Source organism: Ahaetulla prasina, chromosome 16 (assembly GCF_028640845.1).
Source record: "Ahaetulla prasina isolate Xishuangbanna chromosome 16, ASM2864084v1, whole genome shotgun sequence".
NCBI classification, from domain to species: Eukaryota; Metazoa; Chordata; class Lepidosauria; order Squamata; family Colubridae; genus Ahaetulla; species Ahaetulla prasina.
The window spans coordinates 7,373,771-7,395,084 of NC_080554.1; the positions used below are offsets into that span (position 1 = coordinate 7,373,771).

The 21,314-nt window shown below is 43.1% G+C and overlaps 1 long non-coding RNA gene across 2 annotated transcripts; it reads right to left on the reverse strand.

Moving 5' to 3' along the window:
* Positions 1-709: 709 nt before the first annotated feature.
* LOC131186282 (uncharacterized) lies at positions 710-20,759 on the reverse strand. Of its 2 annotated transcripts, XR_009152331.1 has the most exons (6): positions 20,616-20,759; positions 16,714-16,778; positions 13,631-13,790; positions 10,543-10,708; positions 6,149-6,436; positions 710-1,024 (listed from the first exon to the last, which is right to left on the reverse strand). It is a non-coding gene; the product is annotated as an uncharacterized LOC131186282 (long non-coding RNA). The 2 variants fall into 2 exon arrangements; XR_009152332.1 differs by lacking the exons at positions 710-1,024; positions 6,149-6,436 and adding an exon at positions 6,512-7,573.
* Positions 20,760-21,314: the final 555 nt, after the last annotated feature.

The following is a 21,314-nucleotide window of genomic DNA, read 5'->3' on the forward strand; positions in this document are numbered from 1 at the left end:
TTTCCTATTTTGTCTCTCCTTCTGCAGAAGACAAAATTATATCCCTGGTTTGTCCGGAAGGGTCCAATATTGCTTCCCCAGAGCCAACTTGATCCATCACTGAGGCTGCAGAATGGCAAGCAGCTGTAGGGCTGCTGTGTGTGTGTGTCTAGGGGGGGAATTGGAGAGAGAGGGCCTCTGTGGCTCAGACTGCTAAGTCTGTCTGTTATTAACAGCAGCTGCTTGCAATTACTGCAGGTTCAAGCCCCACCAGGCCCAAGGTTGACTCAGCCTTCCATCCTTTATAAGGTAGGTCAAATGAGGACCCAGATTGTTGGGGGCAATAAAAGCTGACTTTGTATATAATATACAAATGGATGACAACTATTGCTTAACACAGTGTAAGCCTCCCTGAGTCTTCGGAGAAAGGCGGGATATAAATGCAAATAAAAAAAAAAAGAGAGAGAAAAAGAACATTACAATGAGCCATTGAGTCATCCAAGTTCACCGCCAGTGAAGCAACATTCCAGGTCAATTCTTTTTTTTTTTTAATTTGAAAAGTTTTACAAAAAGAAATAAGTTTTTCGGCCCCCCTCCCCCCTCCCTCCCCCCTCCCTCAAACCCCACCCTCCCCCCCAGACTTCCCGGAGCAAACACAAGGTATAGTTCAAAAAACTAACATTCATACATTAAATTTTTAAAGTCTAACACAATTATAATCCTTCTCTTTCACATAATCTGACTTCCTCCTTTAAAGTAAAAAATTACGTCCTTCATTCAAAGGCAGTCTGATATCTCTTAGTCTGATATCTATTTTGAACATAGTCAATCCATTTCTTCCATTTGTTTAAATATTTTTCTTGAGTATTGTCTTTCAAAAAGGCTGAGATTTTGGCCATCTCCGCCAAATTAGAAACTTTCAATATCCATTCTTCTATTGTGGGTAGTTCTTTTTCCTTCCAGTACTGTCCAATCAGTAATCTTGCTGCTGTTATCAAGTTCAATATCCATTTAGTATCAGTTACTGTATAGTCCATCGTAATCCCTAAAAGGAAAAATTGTGGTTGAAACTTAATCTTCTTCTTCAAAATATTCTGCATAATCCACCAAATTTTTATCCAGAAAGACTTAATTTTCTTACAAGTCCACCATACATGAAAATATGTAGCATCATCACAATTGCATCTCCAACATTTCGCTTGCATATCTGGATACATACGGAATAGTTTTCTTAGGATCTAAATGCCATCTATAAAACATCTTATAAAAGTTTTCCCTTAAATTCTGCGTCCCAGGTCAATTCTTCATCTTAGCAAAAAGAATTAGAAGGAAGGAGGGGAAAAAGGCGCTGGTGGAAAATGGTTTTCTATAGAGTCTGAACTGGAATGGGAAATGGACCTTTTGAAAGACTGAGATAGAATAAGTCCGGGGGGTGGGGGGGGATCTTGGATAGATTTGCAGATCCCTCGCATCCTGGACATAAACTGTTTCAACTCCTACCCTCAAAACGACGCTATAGAGCACTGCACACCAGAACAACTAGACACAAGAACAGTTTTTTCCCGAAGGCCATCACTCTGCTAAACAAATAATTCCCTCAACACTGTCAGACTATTTACTGAATCTGCACTACTATTAGTCTTCTCATCGTTCCCATCACCAATCTCTTTCCACTTATGACTGTATGACTATAACTTGTTGCTGGCAATCCTTATGATTTATATTGATATATTGACCATCATTTGTGTTGTAAATGTTGTACCTTGATGAACGTATCTTTTCTTTTATGTACACTGAGAGCATATGCACCAAGACAAATTCCTTGTGTGTCCAATCACACTTGGCCAATAAAAAAAAAAAATTCTATTCTATTCTTACCCGCAGACATTAAAGTGAATTTGTTAGTCCTGTCTAAGCCTAGCTCGCTTTCTCTTCAGAGGGTAGAAGGTTGCTTTCGAAACATTTTTTTTACCCTTTCTGTTTTCTGTTCAAAGATGCAAACAAACACAACTGTTGAAGACGCAACATGAGGCTGGTAGCAAAAGCTGTTCGATGTCAACAGCCACCAGGCTGTAAGACAACTTGACGGCGTTGCATAGTTCGGTGAAGAAACACCTAGAGGAGAAAACCGAAGTTCTCGGAGAAGGCCAACGAGCGCAGCGGTTTATTCCTTTCTGTCTATTTGCTTTACTCATTTGAAACAGTTCTCCTGTGGCCTGCCGTTGAAACAAAACGTTTTAAAATTAGAGCGGAACTTGGAAATAATAAGGTCAAGCCATTAATAACTTTGTGGAAAATATTGCACAAGGTATAAATGAATACAATTGGCATTCAAGTAGAAAGTTAAAAGGGATCCGGTGGCTCGGTGGCTAAGACGCCGAGCTTGTCGATCGAAAGGTCGGCAGTTCGGCGGCTCGAATCCCTAGCGCCGCGTGACAGGGTGAGCTCCCGTGACTTGTCCCAGCTCCTGCCAACCTAGCAGTTTGAAAGCAGGTAAAAAAGTGCAAGTAGAAAAACAGGGACCACCTTTGGTGGGAAGGGAACAGCGTTCCGTGCGCCTTTGGCATTGAGTCATGCCGGCCACGTGACCACGGAGATGTCTTCGGACAGCGCTGGCTCTTCGGCTTTGAAACAGAGATGAGCACCACCCCCTAGAGTCGGGAATGACTAGCATGTATGTGCGAGGGGAACCTTTACCTTTACCTTAGGAAGTTAAAAGGAGCTATATTAATAGGAAATGAGTGTGTTGAAAGACCAGTTTGATACAGAAGTTGTAACTATGCAAGGGACTCCAACATTTTAACTCCCCTTGAAATCCTCTGGAATATACATTCGGTTCCCACTTAGCTGCCTCAGATGTAGCTTTTGCTGAAAGCAGGGAATGGTTACTCAATCTTTAATGAAGGGCAGAATATTAATGGAAAATGGATCCGTCGGCCAATCTGGAGGAGAGTGTATAACAAAACAATAACAACAAAGAGCCACTAATTCAAAATGTTCATTATGCAAGAAGCATCTCCCGTAACCAAGTTCAAAGCCATTCATGGTTTGAAAAAGGAGAAGGAGGCAAAGAAGAAGAAGAAGAAGGGGGGGGGGAACCAGGAAGAGAAAGTTGCAATAATTTGCAATTTGCTCATTTGCAAAACCTTCGGCATTCCACCCCCATCTGTGACAACAAAGGGCTGTTTTATTATCAAACAGCAGGTTTGCAGAATCTGATCTCCATATGAGAGGACAATCGCCAGTCTATAGAACTGCGGAGTAAGCCTTCCTTGGCACGATCCAACTCTTACCCTTGTGTTTGGAATTTGCAATAGGCTGCCTGGAGTTGCTGGAAAAAAAAGAATCTATTTTCAATTCTGAGTGATGTGGGTAGTGATACATTCTCCTGTAGTGAAGGGGGAAAAATCCCAGCTGAATTGTCTGTGGAGATTCTCAGTCATCCAGGTCACAGTTATCTCAGAGCGATGACTACTCAGGTGACCCCGAGGACACAGATAATCCTCCAAGTAGCCTCAAGGACTCTCTAGGTAAAGGTTCCCCTTGCACATATGTAATAGTCGTTTCCAACTCTAGGGGGTGGTGCTCATCTCCGTTTCAAAGCTGAAGAGCCAGCGCTGTCCGAAGACGTCTCCGTGGTCATGTGGCCAGCATGACTCAATGCTAAAGGCTCACGGAACGCTGTTCCCTTCCCACCAAAGGTGGTCCCTTTTTTTCTACTTGCATTTTTTACATACTTTCGAACTGCTAGGTTGGCAGAAGCTGGGACAAGTAACAGAAGCTCACCCCATTCCGCGGCACTAGGGATTCGAACCGCTGAACTGTCGACCTTTCGATCGACAAGCTCAGCATCTTAGCCACTGAGCCGCCACGTCCCTTAAGGACTCTCTAAAAGGATGCAAATGACCAGCTTCTGCAAGGAATAATAATACCTTTGTCAGAGTATACTCATAAACTGGAATAGGGCATAGCAACAGGTCAGCCAATGAGGGCTGTTTGGTAACTGAAACATAATATTTGTTGTATGGGATCATAAGAGACCATTTGGTGCTTAGGCGTGGCTTAACTGTTCTGTATATAAGCTTGAGGGCACTAGCTTCTCTCTCCTCCATTTTGCCTTCTCCATTTTGTGCTGTGTTTGTACTTGCTATTTCTCTTCTCTACAACGTGGAAAAACCTACAATGGTATTGTATAATAAAGACATTTTCTTATGCAGTTGAATCCTGCAGAATTATTTAATTGTGTCTGATTGTGTGTGCTGCAACAAACTCTGACATCCTTCCATTCCCCACCACCATCCAGTCAGAGCTGAAGAAGCTTCTTGGATGAGAAGCGAAACGTCTTCAAAGAAAAAACAAGAAAGTCCAGTTTCCTCTGGAAAAAAGCACCTTTGGGATGAGTTGCTTAAAAAGGCAACTGGACTGGGGTTTTTTTTTCTTGATGAAGAAGACTTTTTGCTTCTCATCCAAGAAGCTTCATCAGCTCTGACTGGATGGTGGTGGCTATGGAGGGTTTAGTTCTGATGGGGAGGGTTGGAAGGATCATATTTCTTGGAAGTCATCTGGTTGTTAGCAATCTCCCTGAGAGCTCTTGAGGTTACCGTATTTTTTGGAGTATAAGACACACCTTAGTTTTTAGGGGGGGAAATGTGTGGGGGTGGAATCTGCGTACCATTCATCTGGCTAGCATTCTTAGCCTGGTTGGCTCTAGCGTGTTAGTTTGCTGGCTTTGAATGCGCGCGTGGTTGAGGCTGAAAAAAAGCTTCTAAAACACAGCTGATCATTGGAGGGAGCAGCAATATGAAAAGCCGGCATAGTGCGGAGGATAGCTTCACTCACAAGCGCCTCATTGAGGCTGGAAAACAGCTTCAAAAGTACAGCTGATCATTGGAGGGAGCAGCAATATGAAAAGCCGGCATAGTGCGGAGGATAGCTTCACTCACAAGCGCCTCATTGAGGCTGGAAAACAGCTTCAAAAGTACAGCTGATCATTGGAGGGAGCAGCAATATGAAAAGCCGGCATAGTGCAGAGGATAGCTTCACTCACAAGCGCCTCATTGGGGTTGGAAAACAGCTTCAAAAGTACAGCTGATCGTTGGAGGGAGCAGCAATATGAAAAGCCGGCACAGTGCGGAGGATAGCTTCACTCACAAGTGCCTCATTGAGGCTGGAAAACAGCTTCAAAAGTACAGCTGATCATTGGAGGGAGCAGCAATATGAAAAGCCGGCGTAGTGCAGAGGATAGCTTCACTCACAAGCGCCTCATTGGGGTTGGAAAACAGCTTCAAAAGTACAGCTGATCGTTGGAGGGAGCAGCAATATGAAAAGCCGGCGTACTGCAGAGGATAGCTTCACTCACAAGCGCCTCACTGGGGCTGGAAAAAGGCTTCAAAAGTACAGCTGATCATTGGAGGGAGCAGCAATATGAAAAGCCGGCGTACTGCAGAGGATAGCTTCACTCACAAGCACCTCACTGGGGCTGGAAAAAGGCTTCAAAAGTACAGCTGACTGTTGGAGGGAGCTCTAGTGACTAAAACAGGTGAAGCACGGGAATGACTAGCACATATGTGCGAGGGGAACCTTTACCTTCAAAACAATGGTCCTCTCTACCAGAATGTGGCCATTGCTCAGCTGAATTCTGAACCACGGTTGTAGTGAGGCTGGTTAAACTTCCCCAGGTCCCTGGTTATTTGAACTGTGCATTGTTTCTTGTGGTTTCGTGGGATGACACAACTTTTCGATGCTGGTGTGCAGCAAGGCTGAGAGGGAGGCGATGATAAAGGCTTTTGACACGTGCCTTCCCAAAACAGAAACTGCTAACCTCAAACACGGGCTCTGTTTTCTGTCATATTCAAGCACTGATAGGAATATTTCATCAAATTTCTAACAGGGTCGCTGTTCAACCGAATGGTGCTGAAAGCATGGGTCAGTAGAGAGGAAAACAAAAGGTTCATATGATGGTTGTTCAAAATACATAAAAAGAAAGGGCTAGCAGGTGAAACTTAAGTAGCATCTTATTTTACATCTGTTGGCATGGGGTGAATGACTCTGTCTTCCAGTGTAACATTTGAGTTTTTATATCCCGGCCATCGTTTTCTGATATTGTATGAATTGTTGTGCGTCTCAGAAATTAGATCTCCCAGAATTTCTTGATATATATCATACTTACCTGCGCAGATCATCTTTTCCTATTTTGGGAGGCCATTTTAATTACTTTCCACTTTTCTCCTCCATTTGTCTTGACGTGAATTCAGCAGGGAGGTTACGATTCTAGCTAGTGAAATATTTTTTTTCTTCCTTTCATCTTTCACCTGGTGCTGAAATAATGGTAGAGAATATCAGGTAGGGCCACGTCGCAGTCTCCGGATCACAACGTGATTACAATGAATTTTTTTTTCCTCGTAAAAATTCCCACATCCCATTATCGTATGTGGTGGACATGTCCAGAAGCCGAAAACTATTGGGAGAAAATAAAGACATGGTTAGAAGAAATGACCCAACAACATATTGATTTAAAACCGGAGTTGTTTTTATTGGGGTTCCTACCAGAGAAAATTAGTAAAGAAAATATTTATTTGATTATACGTTACAGCGGCAAGAATTGTTTTTGCGCAAAATTGGAAAGCAGAGAAAATACTCCTGGAAGGAGAAATTATTAGAAAAATTTTAGATTGTGCAGAAATGAACAGATTATCTTTGATGATTAAAGAAAGAGATTATTCAGAATATTTTAAGATATGGGATAAATTTTACCATCAGTTAGAAGAAAGGTACAGATAAGCAATGGGTAATTATGTAAAAAAAAAAAGAATAGTGTATTTGTGGAAAAATACACAATATATAGGGCCGCGGTGTGGCTCAGGCTGTAAGAAGCCTGTTATTAAAACACAGCTGCCTGCAATTACTGCAGGTTCTAGTCCCACCAGGTCCAAGGTTGACTCAGCCTTCCATCCTTTATAAGGTAGGTAAAATGAGGACCCAGATTGTTGGGGGGGCAATAAATTGACTTTGTAAATATACAAATAGAATGAGACTATTGCCTTACACACTGTAAGCCACCCTGAGTCTTCGGAGAAGGGCGGGATATAAATGTAAACAAAAAAAAAATGGTGATAGTTTAAATTGGAGTGAAGAAAGAAGAAACAACAAAATGACGGAGCCAAGAAGAAAACACCAACATGTCACACAGAAGGAATTGCTGATGTTTTAAATGTATGTTTGTCTATAAAATACAAAACTGTTTTTTAAAAAATCCCCACATCCCACTAGGAAAAGTCCTACAGAAAGCAGTCTCAGCTGTTAATTTTAGACCTGAGGTAAATACGGACCCAGATAAATTTTCAGAAAATACCATCCAAATATAGAAGAATAGGCTTTCTTTCTCTGAAAGTCGTGGAGGTGAAAAGGAAAATTAAGATTTTTGAGATGTGGTCGTGAAGAGAGGTACAGATAAGACCATAATGGGAATATTTAACAAACAAGATCCGTTACAGAAAGAGATCGGTGATCAAAGTGGCCTTTCATGTAGCACGGATAGACAGGAATTCATGCGATACGTTAAGAGTTCACTATTCTATGCTGTTAAATGCATCACCTGGTAAAGACAAAAATGAAGAATATCTATTTAACAAGTTTACAAATCAGAAGGAATGGTACACTTTACAGAGGTGAATGTTTATTCCAGCGGTGAAATCCAATTTTTTTTTATTACCGGTTCTATGGGTGTGGCTTGTGGGCATGGTGTGGCTTGGTGGTCGTGGCAGGGGAAGGATACTGCAAAATCCCCATTCCCTCCCCACGCCTGGGGGAAGAATATTGCAAAATCTCCATTCCCACCCCACTCGGGGGCCAGCCAGAGGTGGTATTTGCCGGTTCTCCGAACTACTCAAAATTTCCACTACCGGTTCCCTGAACTGCTCAAAATGTCTGCTACCGGTTCTCCAGAACCTGTCAGAACCTGCTGGATTTCACCCCGGTTTATTCGTCATACAAAACCCACAATGGTTAAAAAATCATTGTGTTTGAAACTGGTTACTCAGGCATGGTTTGATATGATGTTGATGCTGTTTGATTTTTTGGGTGGGATTTCCATACAAGAGGCTATATGTTAGGGAATATTGCAAGAATATGGGCCTCTGGTGGCTCAGACTGCTAAGACAGTCTGTTATTAACACAGCTGCTTGCAATTACTGCAGGTTCAAGTCCCACCAGGCCCAAGGTTGACTCAACCTTCCATCCTTTATAAGGTAGGTAAAATGAGGACCCAGATTGTTGGGGGCAATAAGTTGACTTTGTATATAATATACAAATGGATGAAGACTATTGCTTAACACAGTGTAAGCCGCCCTGAGTCTTCAGAGAAAGGCGGGATATAAATGCAAAAAAAAAAAAAAGAAAGAAAGAAAGAATGAATAAATAAGATCTTAGCAAGTTGGCCATCCAAACCCCGCCCCCCAACAGAGACAAAAAGACATTAGATTTTTAAAGATGAGATACATTTTAAAGAACTGTGCTGTAAAATAATAAAGTAATAAATATTAGCAAAATATTAGCAAGTACAGAGAAGAAAGGTTATAATTATCTATAACCCATTGGTCAAGGGGGGAGGGGAGGGGAACTATTATTTGAGACATATTTCTCAACATTCAACTAGGGTGAACAATATAAGTTTAATAATGGCTCTAAATATGTTGTGCACACTTTCTATGGTGTGTGTGTGTGTGTGTGTGTGTTTGCCTTTCTGTTTTTGCAGGGGTTTTTAGTGTTATCTTTGCAATAAATAAAATTTAAAGAGCGGGAGGGAGGGAGGGAGACAGAGAGAGAGAGAGACAGACAGACAGACAGAGACAGAGAGAGAAAGTAAAAAAAATAAGAAAGGAGGGAAGGAAGGAGGGAGGGAGGGAGAAAGGAAAGAAAGAAGAAAAAGAAAGAAAGAAGAAAAAGAAAGAAAGAAAGAAAGAAGAGGGAGGGAGGGAGGAAGGAAGGAAGAAAGGAAGGAGGGAGGAGGGTGGGAGAAAGAGAGAGAGAGAAAGTGGGAGGAGGAGGACAAAGGAAGGAAGGAAGAAGAAGGCATGCAGGTGGGCAGGTGGGAGGAGAAAGAAAGAAAGAAAGAAAGAAAGAAAGAAAGAAAGAAAGAAAGGAAGAAAGAAAGATGGATGGAGGGAGGAGGAGGGACAGAGCTTCCTCTCTGGAAGGAGGAAGGAAGAAGAAGGGAGGCAAGTGGGAAGGAGAGAGAGAAAGAAAGAAAGAAAGAAAGAAAGAAAGAAGGAAGAAAGAAAGAAAGAAAGATGGATGGAGGGAGGAGGGACAGAGGAAGGAAGAAGAAGAAGAAGAAGAGGAGGAGGAGGGAGAGAGAGAGAAAGAAAGAAAGAAAGAAAGAAAGAAGAAGAAAGAAAGATGGAGGGAGGAGAAAGAAAGAAGAGGAGGGAGGAGGAGGGAGGAAGGAAGGAAGAAAGGAAGGAGGGAGGGAGGGTGGGAGAAAGAGAGAGAGAGAGAGAAAGTGGGAGGGAGGGAGGGACAAAGGAAGGAAGGAAGAAGAAGGCATGCAGGTGGGCAGGTGGGAGGAAGGGAGAAAGAAAGAAAGAAAGAAAGAAAGAAAGAAAGAAAGAAAGAAAGAAAGAAAGAAAGAAAGAAAGAAAGATGGATGGAGGGAGGGAGGGAGGGACAGAGCTTCCCTCTCTGGAAGGGAGGAAGGAAGAAGAAGGGAGGCAGTGGGAAGGAGAGAGAGAAAGAAAGAAAGAAAGAAAGAAAGAAAGAAGGAAAGAAAGATGGAGGGAGGGAGGGAGGGACAGAGGAAGGAAGGAAGAAGAAGGGAGGCAGGTGGGAGGGAGAGAGAGAAAGAAAAAGAAAGAAAGAAAGAAAGATAGAAAGAAAGAAAGAAAGAAAGAAAGATAGATAGATAGATAGATAGATAGATAGATAGATAGATAGATAGATAGATAGATAGATAGATAGATTCAGGTTTGATGTCCCTGGCTACAGTAAAGCAGAATGATTAGGGACATGGCCCCCTTCTCTCTCTACCGTCTGTCCACATCATTTCATTAAATTTTTGCCTGCAGGGCTTTCCGCCCTGTGACCACCCAGGCGGCTGCCCAAACGGATCAGTCACGTAAACAGCCTGAAGCCGAACAAGGAATGGCTCTCTTTCCCCCTTTCCTCCTTGGGTAAAGTGAGGAAGAGAGAGAGAGAGAGAGAGTGTTTACGATGACTTCATTAAGCACAACCCCCCCTCCTTTCATCCCGGATTTAACAAAACGAGGCCTAATTTTAGTTCTCCTCTAATGGTCCTCCTCTCCTTCTCGCTCCCTTCGCTGGCGCCGCTTCAACGAAAGCGTTAGCAGGACAAGGTTTTCAGCCGGAAGAAGGAACGGGGCCTTTTGTTTTAGCTCTCCAGAAGCTCAGGCCATTCAGAGGAAGAAACCCGTCTGGGACTTCATAATAGTTAGACTATTCTCCCTGAAATGAAAGGCGCTTAATTGCCTAGAGGCAGGATTTTCTTCCTGGCTTGGAAAAGAAGGACTCGCTCCGAATAAATTGCAGGGTTTGCGACAGGGTCCTTACCTTTGCTGAAATCAGCTGCGATCGCTTTGCCGCCGTTCTCTGGATAGCCAAACACTGTGCAAGCTGCTCTTCCGGGTGCAAATGGACTCCAGAGGATGGTAGAGGACAGGAAGGCCTGGAGGAACATTGTCCATGGGGTCCCGATGGGTGGGAGACGACTTCCCAACTAAGAACAGCAAATGGTGCAGCGGTAGAAGGTCACCAGCAGTTTTTCATTCAGTTGTTGGTTTTCCCGAGAAGTCTTAATAGCAGCTTGAAGGGAAATATATATATGGTCTTGGCGTATTCGGGTCTTTTCCCGTGTAAGGTTGAAAGTATCGAGGCGACGTTTGGACGAGGTCCCACTCGTCATCTTCAGGCTGGTGTTTTCGGCTTCATGCTTGTGCGAGCAAAGCGTGGTCGGAGCTTCCGTCTCTCTATAAATACTGGTGGGGAGCCGAAAACACCATCCTGAAGATGACGAGTGGGACCTCGTTGAAACGTCGCCTCGATACTTTCAACCTTACACGGGAAAAGACCTGTATACGCCAAGACCTACACACACACACACACACACACACACACACACACACACATACACACACAGGCATCTTTTTTTGGACTGCTATGCATGGATGTCTCTCATTCTCGCTCTCTTAATTAGCCACAGAAAATTGATTGGTCACTTCCATCAATACTCTACCCTGACAATCTTTTGGGGTGGCTTCTAAGGTTTGGAGAGGAGCAAAAGAAAGAACTCTTTTTTTTTAGGGGGGGGAGACCATGTCAGGGATGCCATCGTAGTAGACGTTGGTGGGAAGCCTTCCAATTCCTCCCTCCCTTCCTTTCTCTCTCTCTTTTTTGTCATTTGGCTTGCAGTCGCAGCCAAGGCGAGTCAGTTTCACACTCGCTTTCAATCGCTTGGCATGTGCAACGCTATGGCATCTCCGTCCCATCTCTTCCCCCACTCCGAGCTCCCCTCAGAAGGAGAAAGCAATTAAAGCAAAATTTAAGGTAGAAACCATACCCTTCTCCCAGCAAATCCATGGGGCTTGCCCCCCGATCTGTGCCTCTATAGCCATTTTTTTTTCCTCCCTAAAAAGGGAGATATGGCATGCATTGGATGGGAAAAACGTCAGCTTCAAGGATTTACCTAATTATCTAGCTTTTATCCCAAAAGCAAGGCCATTATACATTGTTTTTCCTTTATTTTTCAGGCATGAAGCCGTAGCTAAGAGAGATGGGATTTGTCGTGTCCCACTCCTCCGCTGATGGCTGGGTCCGGGAAATCCGAATCAGGCTTGCCTCTGCAGCTCTGCCCAAAGTCCTAGCAAAGTCCTCAGAGCAGGCAGGAGACCAGTAAGTGACTTCAGCAAGATAAGTTTGACTTTTGCCTGACTCAGAGACTGCCAGAAAGTAGATCCTTTATATAGGCCATGGGGTGTGGCTCCATGACTCAGCACTCATTAAGGCCTGCCCTCCTTCCTCTGCAGCCTCCGCCTCTCCAATCTTCTGATGCGAGGGTCACACCAATCAGCTGTTGGTAATAAACCCTCCTCAGGCTCACCTGCTGTGGAGGAGGGGGAGGGGTCTAGCTGCTCCGTTTGCCTGGGCATGGAGTCAGGGCTGGGGCAGGGAGATTCTCCTTCTGCAGTTTGTGTGGGCATGGAGCCAGGACTGGGACCGGGAGGCATACATTCCTCAGTGTGCGGGAGCAGGTAAGAAGGCCCCGGCTGCTCTGAGGGCGGGCAAGACACAACAGGATTTAAGCAGTTTTCCAAAGGTTTATTCGGCTGAAGCTTTAATGACATTTTATTTTTGTTTTTTTGTTTTTTGTGCAGGGAAAACTTAATACGTAGAGCATGGCCATCAGATTTATTTTTTCCTACATTCATATCTCTATCTCTATCTCTCTCATCTCCCCCTCTCTCTCACTTTTATATTTATCTCTATCTCTCATCTCCCCCCTCTCTTTTATATCTATATGGTGTAGGGTTTTATGCCTGGGCAGGGGGTTGGACTAGAAGACCTCCAAGGTCCCTTCCAAATCTGTTGTTGTTGTTGTTGTTGTTGTTGTTGTTGTTGTTGCTGTTGCTGTTGCTGTTGTTGCTGTTGTTGTTGTTATTATTATATTTATATCTATATCTCATCTCCTTATATCTCTCTCTTTCTCTCTCTCTCTTTATATCTATCTCTATCTATTTATCATCTCCCTTTCTCTCTCTCTCTATTTATATCTATATCTATCTATCTGTCTGTCTGTCTGTCTGTCTGTCTGTCTGTCTGTCTGTCTGTCTGTCTGTCTGTCTATCTATCTATCTATCTATCTATCTATCTATCTATCTATCTATCTATCTATCTCTATTTATATCATCTGTCTGTCTGTCGGTTATCTATCATCATCTATCTATTTAACTATCTAGTTTATATCTATCTCTATCTCTCTATCTATTTATATCTATCTATCATCATTATCTATACATTTATCTATTTATATCAATCTCTAGATCTATCTATCTAATCTATCTCTATCTATCTATCTATCTATCTATCTATCTATCTATCTATCTATCTATCTAATCTATCTCTATCTCTATCTCTCTATCTATTTATATCTATCATCATTATCTATACATTTATCTATTTATATCTAGATCTATCTATCATTCATCATCATCTATCTATAGTTAACTTCTATTTATCTCTCTCTCTCTCTCTCTCTCTCTCTATCTATCTATCTATCTATCTATCTATCTATCCTGAAGTTAAATTTGTCCCATATAACGCATAACATATAATATGAAGCAATTTCTTTTTTTTTTCAAGACCTTGAAAAAGCTTCTCATCTTTTTAGATATATAGTTTTATTAGTTTATAATGTAACACACAAAGAAAATAGAAACACAAATATTAGGGAAATTTGGGAAGGAAAAGGGGAAGCGAATAGTGGGGGGAAGAGAGGGAAAAAGTGACTTATGACTCCTTTGGCGCAGTTGAATGAGGCATTGAGAGCTACATTCAACTTTTTGCTTTTTCATAATAATAGAAACGAGCCATTTCTGTAAGAACAAATTTATCTAATCGGTAAAACCCAAGATCAAACTTTCACCTTTTTCCACCTCCAGCACAAAGTCCAGAAGTGGTTTCCAAGATGAAGTAAAGGTGCTTATGTTTTGTTTCTTTAACCAGAGCCGTCGATTTAGCCATCTCTGCTAACTCCATCAGGGTTTTTTTTGCAGCTGTTCATCCATTGTGGGAGTCGAGGTGACCTGAAAAAGATTCTCAGAAGCAAATCCATAAAGCAGGCAGCTTGGGATGGATATCCAAGGCTTCCAAAGTTGGCTTTTAAAGCAAAATTTCATTTTTTTAAAAAAAATCATTGTTTCTTTAACAACAACATAGACAAAGTTTTTCCATTCAACTAAAATTGGCCGATTTGGGAAGATTCTGATTAAAAAAACAAAAGACATTATCTCTTGTCTTGCAGGAAACAGTTCCTAGGGCCTATTTTCCCCATTTCTAAATTTCAGCTCAATTTCAATTTGATTTCAGTCCAATGTTAGAAGAAACTTCCTTACGATGTAAGATAAGGATGGTTGAAGAGAGTCCGTAAAGCAGTTGTGAGCTTCTTCAGCTCAGCATGAAGGAGATTTCACTTCTACTTTCTGTTGAGAGATAATGGAAGGTACCATGGTGGTCTTCTCCTCCTTGATGGCCTTCTGCTTCTCACCCAAAGGTGAGAAAAAGCACCTTTGGGATAAGTCAACTTTTTGAAAAAGCACCTTTGGGATAAGTCAACTTATCCCAAAAGTGCTTTTAAAGTTAAAGCAAACCTCTTCAACACATTCTTTGGCACATTCTTTGTTAACAGTAATGACTTATACCCGACATTCCCCAATCGTACCAACAATGAGTGCAATGACCTAACACACATAGATTTCACAGAAGATAATGTTGAAAAAGCTGTTCGCAAACTGAAACCATCCCTATCTATTGGACCAGATGGACTATGTGCATACTTCTTAAAAAAGATTTCCACTAATATAGCAGAACCCCTAAGCATAATTTTTGAAAAAGCTTTCACGACCAGTTGTCTTCCCAAACTTTGGTCACTTTGGTCATCCCTATCTTCAGAAAAGGAGACCCCAGCCTAGTTGAAAATTACAGACCTATCTCTCTTTGTTGTGTCTCCTGCAAAGTAACGGAATCTATCATCAACCAATCCATTACCCTCCATCTAGAAACAAACAACCTACTCACTAATAAACAATTTGGTTTCAGAAAAAATGTATCATGTAATTTACAACTTCTTCACTGCAAAAACATATGGACTACAAATCTTGATCAGGGCAAAGCAATAGACGCAATCTACATAGACTTCTATAAAGCCTTCTACTCAGTAGTACATGATAAACTTCTCCTAAAACTAAAATCCTACGGCATCTCAGGACCCCTCCACAATTGGATAACAGCTTTTCTATCAAACAGACAAGTGGTCAAAATTGGCAATGCTCTATCAAACCCTGTTCCTGTTAAAAGTGGCGTTCCCCAAGGCAGCGTTCTTGGACTAACACTCTTCATATTGTACATTAATGATCTCTGTGACCATATTACAAGTAATTGGGTTCTCTTTGCTGATGATGTCAAACTATTTAACACCACCAACAATACAGCTATTCTCCAAAAAAGACCTGGACTTCTTATCTGAATGGTCTAAAACTTGGCAACTCCAAATCTCAACCAGCAAATTCTCAGTCTTACATATTGGAAAAACAAACCTAAATCCTAAGTACAAGCTTGATGGACATTACCTTACAGATGACCCCCACCCTGTTAAAGATCTTGGAGTTTTCATATCAAATGATCTAAGTGAAGCCCACTGTAACTACATCACAAAAAAGGCTTTAAAAGCTGTAAACCTAATCTTGCGTAGCTTCTTCTCCAAAAACACTACACTACTAACCAGAGCATATAAAACATTTGCTAGACCAATTCTTGAATACAGCTCGACTGTCTGGAACCCATACCACATTTCTGACATCAATACGATTGAACGTATCCAGAAATATTTTACAAGAAGAGTCCTCCACTCCTCTGAATACAACAAAATACCTTATGCCATCAGACTTGAAATCCTGGGTTTAGAAATTTAGAACTATGCCGCCTTCAACATGACCTGAGTTTAACTCATAGAATCATCTATTACAATGTCCTTCCTGTCAAAGACTACTTCAGCTTCAATTGCAACAATACACAAGCACACATTAGATTTAAGCTTAATGTGAACTGCTCCAATCTTGCTTGCAGAAAATATGACTTCTGTAACAGTCTCTTCCTAAAATCCCAAAAGCTTCAACCAAAAACTATCTACCATTGACCTCACCCCATTCCTAAGAGGTCTGTAAAGGGCATGTATAAGAGCACAAACGTGCCTACCATTCCTGTCCTATTGTTTTCCTTCGTTAGGTAAAGGTAAAGATTCCCCTCGCACATACGTGCTAGTCGTTGCCGACTCTAGGGAGCGGTGCTCATCTCCGTTTCAAAGCTGAAGAGCCAGCGCTGTCCGAAGATATCTCCGTGGTCATGTGGCCGGCATGACTCAACGCCAAAGGCACACGGAACACTGTTACCTTCCCACCAAAGGTGGTCCCTATTTTTTCTACTTGCATTTTTACATGCTTTCGAAAGTGCTAGGTTGGCAGAAGCTGGGACAAGTAACGGGAGCTCACCCCGTTACACGACAGCACAAAGGGTTCGAACCGCTGAGCTGCCGACCTTTCGATCAACAAGCTCAACATCCTAGCCTCTGAGCCACCGTGTCCTTTTCCTTCGTTATATCCACTTAATATAGTTATTACATACTCATACTCATATATATGCTTATATATTGTATGATTATTTCATGCTTACGCTTATATATACTGTGTGACAAAAATAAATAAATAATAAATAAATAAATAAAATAAATAAATAAAAACTTTTCTTCTCTCTGAGAGCCCCTCAAGCATTGGAAGACTGCTATTAAATCACTCCTAATCTTTGCTTAGTTCATTTAACTAACATCCGTGGCCTTCAATCCTTCAAATTTAAAAACAAAACAAAAAGGAAAGTCAATTTACATTAGGAGAGATTCTGATTAGTCTTTTTATGAGTTGCTTTTTTTAAAAAAACAAAAACAAGAACAAAACCAACCCACACAGCTTGGATTGCCGAGCCACCTCCTCGTTTTCTATTGTTTCTCCTTGCACCTCTTGGTACTGTGGGGGGAAAAAGAAAGAGAGCAGATAAAATGGTTTTTAAAATAAATAAATAAATAAATCCTCGAGCATGATTAAACATTGTTCTATTTTCCAGATGGCTTCATCCAGAGCACATCCCCCCCTCTCGTATGTTCCTAATTAGATTTTAACTGATTGGCATGGCTTTTCTGATGCACTAGAGTAATTAAGGAAGGACTATCAGGATGTGCTCTTAGTGTTGCGGTCTGCCAACAGCCTGCAGAGCTGGCAGTGGAGTCCTACAGTGAGGAGCTGTGGAAGACCATGGGCCAGTCCTGGAATCTGGGGAAGGCCCAGACGAGGGCTCTGAGTCGGAGGCAGAGATGGGGCAGGGCCACCTGGTAGCGATGTGGGGACTTTGGAGCCTCCAGAGGTGGACAGCAGAGAGGCAGAGGAAAAGGAGGAGCCTGTTCCTAGTGCACACATGCAAAGAGTTGCCAGAAGGCAAGCAAAAGGGACGACTTGGGAGTAAGGCCAGGAGATGATTGGCCCCTCCCATAAGGCTTAAAAGAGCAGCAATGGCTCTTGGGCTCTTTGTAGGAAAGCAACGTTACTGCAGTTGTTTCTTATCTCCTGTTTCTGAACTTTGTAGGGTTCTTGCCAAGAAAAGCCTTTGACAGGGTGCCAAAGAAGACAAAGGTTTGTGATAAGGCCGAAGGACTGTTTATGAAGGATTTGTTTTGGACTTAATTTGGACTAAGCTGAGAATGACGTAATTCTCAGCTGTTCTAATAAAATAGGTTTGTTTAGGACTGATTGGGTCTGGTAATAATTACTTGGGCCTAGGTCACAACATTCGGTAACTTTGTCTTTCTCTTTTTTTCCCCTTCCAGCCAACGTTTCTGTGGCTACACCTGCATGGTGTTGCCTTAGGTGTATGTCCACATTGATCTCAATGGGATTGTCCCCTGGGGGGGGAGGGAAACCCCAAATATAATATGTTACATAGACAAAACGGCTAGCTGTCCATGGAGAGTCTCGGCCATCCAGATCAGGGTTATCCCAAAAGTGCTTTTTTTTCCCCCAAAAGGCAACTGGGCTTTGTTTTTCCTTGAAGAGGTTTTGCTTCTCATCCAAGAAGCTTCTTCGGTTCTTCAGAAGGCAATTGGGCTTTGTTTTTCCTTGAAGAGGTTTCGCTTCACATCCAAGAAGCTTCTTCAGTTCTTCAGAAGGCAACTGGGCTTTGTTTTTCCTTGAAGAGGTTTCGCTTCTCATCCAAGAAGCTTCTTCGGTTCTTCAGAAGGCAACTGGGCTTTGTTTTTCCTTGAAGAGGTTTCGCTTCACATCCAAGAAGCTTCTTCAGTTCTTCAGAAGGCAACTGGGCTTTGTTTTTCCTTGAAGAGGTTTCGCTTCTCATCCAAGAAGCTTCTTCAGTTCTTCAGAAGGCAACTGGACTTTGTTTTTCCTTGGGAATGGATCCGGCTGGATTTCACCGCTGGTGTTTTCCCTTGAAATGTTGGAGGCGGGGAAAGTAACTAAGTAAGAGCTACCACCAAAAATGCTCGAACGCTTTAGATGAAAGAATTGCGGAGGATAATTATTGGTATTTCTCTAATATCTGAGTCGGCTTCCTTCTTTTTCCTCCAGAACACAAAATAAATTCATCTTTTATTTATTTATTTAAAGAAATACTTGGCTTGCAGTTTCTGTCCAGGATAAGACACAACAGAGAGCTGTGAAGCAAGAGTGGATCGATTCATCAACTGCGGCGGACAGGGATGGTTTTAAATTAAAACTCGGCCTTGACACTCTGAGGCTAACCATAGCGTGATCTTGCTGCCAAAAGAGCTGTTAAAAGAAAAGGAGGAGAGGGAAACCAGAAATGACCCCGGTCTAAGATGCTCAGCTGGCCCATAAATGGGGAAAAGATCTCAATCAGTAACAGAGTCAGAAGGGACCTTGGAGGTTGTCTAGTCCAACCCACCTGCTCATGCAGGAGACCTGTGCTAGGGATTCGAATCGCTGAACTGCAGACCCTTTCTGATCGACAAGCTCGGCGTCTTAGCCACTGAGCCACCTAGTCAGGGGGGAGCCTGGTCCGTTTTCTGAGAAAGCTTCAAGTGGGCCTGTAGAATGAAGCCCTATTAGAGCTAGGCTCACGACTCAGCCATTGGAGGACTGTTGGTTACACAGATGGAAAGATGGAAAGATGGAAACACAGTTGGTTACACTGATGGGAAGAATCCTTTCGCTGGTCTTTCTCCGAGAGGAAGAGATGTTTTCCAAGAATTTCCAGGCAAATGCTACAGCAAAGCTCTTTCGTTTCTTCCCACCCCAGATTTAGTTGTGCAGTTGTGTTGGCCATCTGTCCCCAATTTGTATTCTTCATAAGGTGGTCTCCTCCTCCTCCTCCTCCTCCTCCTTTCTTCTCACTCCCCCTTCTCCTCCTCCTCTTTCTTTTCTTCTTCCCCACTCTTCCTTCTTCTTCTTCTCCCTCCTCCTCCTCCTTTCGTCTTCTCCCTCCCCTCCTCCTTCTTCCTCTCCCTCCCCTCCTCCTTCTTCCCCCTCCCCTCCCCTTCCTCCTCCTTCTTCTCCTCTTCCTCCTCTTTCTTCTTCTTCTTCTTCTTCTTCTTCTTCTTCTTCTTCTTCTTCTTCTTCTTCTTCTTCTCTCCTCCTCTTCTTCTTCTTCTTCTCCTCCTCCTCCTCCTCCTCCTCCTCCTCCTCCTCCTCCTCCTCCTCCTCCTCCTCTGCCTCCTCCTTTTTCTTCATCTTCTTTCCCACTTTTCCTTCTTCTTCCCCTCCTTCCTCCTCCTCCTTTCTTCTTCTCCCTCTCTCTCCTCCTCCTTAATAATAATAACAGAATTGGAAGGGACCTTGGAGGTCTTCTAATCCAACCTCCTGCCCAGGCAAGAAACCCTACACCATTTCAGACAAATGCTTATCCAGCATTTCCTTCTTCTTTCCTCCTTCTTTCCTCCTCCTCCTCTTCTTCTTCCCTCTTCCTCCTCCTCCTCCTTCTCCCTCCTCTTCCTCTTTCTCCTTCCTCTTCCTCCTCCTCCTCCAGAAGACAATATTGGAACGGTAGAAGAACATATTCGGAATAAAGACATATCAAACCAGGCTCCCCAGGACACGGACAAACAAAGGGAAAGAATCCAGATCTAAGGCTTTCCTATGGGACCAACTGAACTGAGCGAGCATCCACGGAAGGAACATTGGAGGTCTTTATTAAGGAATGTCTGACAACGTCTGCATTGTGAAGGGCTGAATCTCTTCCTTGGGATGACCTAATCTTGCCTTTCTCCGATATGGATGGTTTTGTTTGTAGGCGAACTGCACCGCGGCTAGCGGATACCGACTCCACGTCATCCCGATTTTTCAGCTATTAGCTCAGCGGCACCTAAGCCCCTTGCTTAAGTATTTCTTTCCCCTCACCATCACTGCCTGAAATACATCTGAGCAGAAAGTTTTGCAACAATCCAGATGCACTCAAGCCGTCTCAGGGAGACATCAAAAAAACCCCCCACTTTGTTAGGACTTTGTGTTTATCAGTTTCCTTGGAAATAGCCACACGGAGTTAAGAAGGAGGGGGAATAGCATCAGATGGAAAAGATTTACGAAATTGGGGAGAAGGAAAAGTGAGAACAGCTGCTCTCGGCTTCAGCCCGAATCTCTTCCAGAAACACTTCCCTCCATGTGTGAACAAACCATATTATACAGATGGCACCGTGCACTTGGGGAAGGCGCCCGGGCGGAGGGAGAGAAGCGTTTGGACAGGCAGGGAATTGCCTTAGGTGGCCAGAAGAGACTCAAAGGAAGGATTGGACAGTTTACGTCCATCAAGGAGACGGGAGGTCTAGGATCATCATCACTCACATCATTGGGTACAATGAGCCGGTCGTCGTCTCATTCGCCTCGCAAATGCGGGCAGGTTGGCAGCGAAGTTTTGGAAGCTGTGTATCTCACCTCCCAAGTTAGCCTTGCTCCTGTGCTCAGAAGCAGAGGAAAAATTCCTCTGGAATTGTTGGGATTGTTGGAAAGAAAAGAGAGAGAGGGAAGGGGGAGAGAGAGGGGGGAGGGAGGGAGGGAGGAGGGAGGGAGAGAGAGAAAGAAAGAGAGGAAGGAAGGAAGGAAGGAAGGAAGGAAGGAAGGAAGGAAGGAAGAAATAGAAAGGAAGGTGGGAAGGAAAGAAAGGAAGGAAGGAAAGGTGGAGGAGGAGGAGGAGGGAGGGAGGGAGGGAGGAGTGAAGGAAGGAGAAGGGAGGCAGGCAGGCAAGAATGAGTGAAAGAAAGAAAGAAAGAAAGAAAGAAAGAAAGAGAGGAGGAAGGGAGAGAGAGAGAGAGAGGGAGGGAGGAGAGAGAGAGTGAAAGAAAAGAGGAAGGAAGGAAGGAAGGAAGGAAGGAAGGAAGGAAGGAAGGAAGGAAGGAAGAAAGAAAGAAATAGAAAGGAAGGAAGGAAGGAAGGAAGGAAGGAAGGTGGAGGAGGAGGGAGGAGGAGGAAGGAAGGAAGGAGAAGGGAGGCAGGCAGGCAAGAATGAGTGAAAAAAGAAAGAAAGAAAGAGAAAGAAAGAGAGGA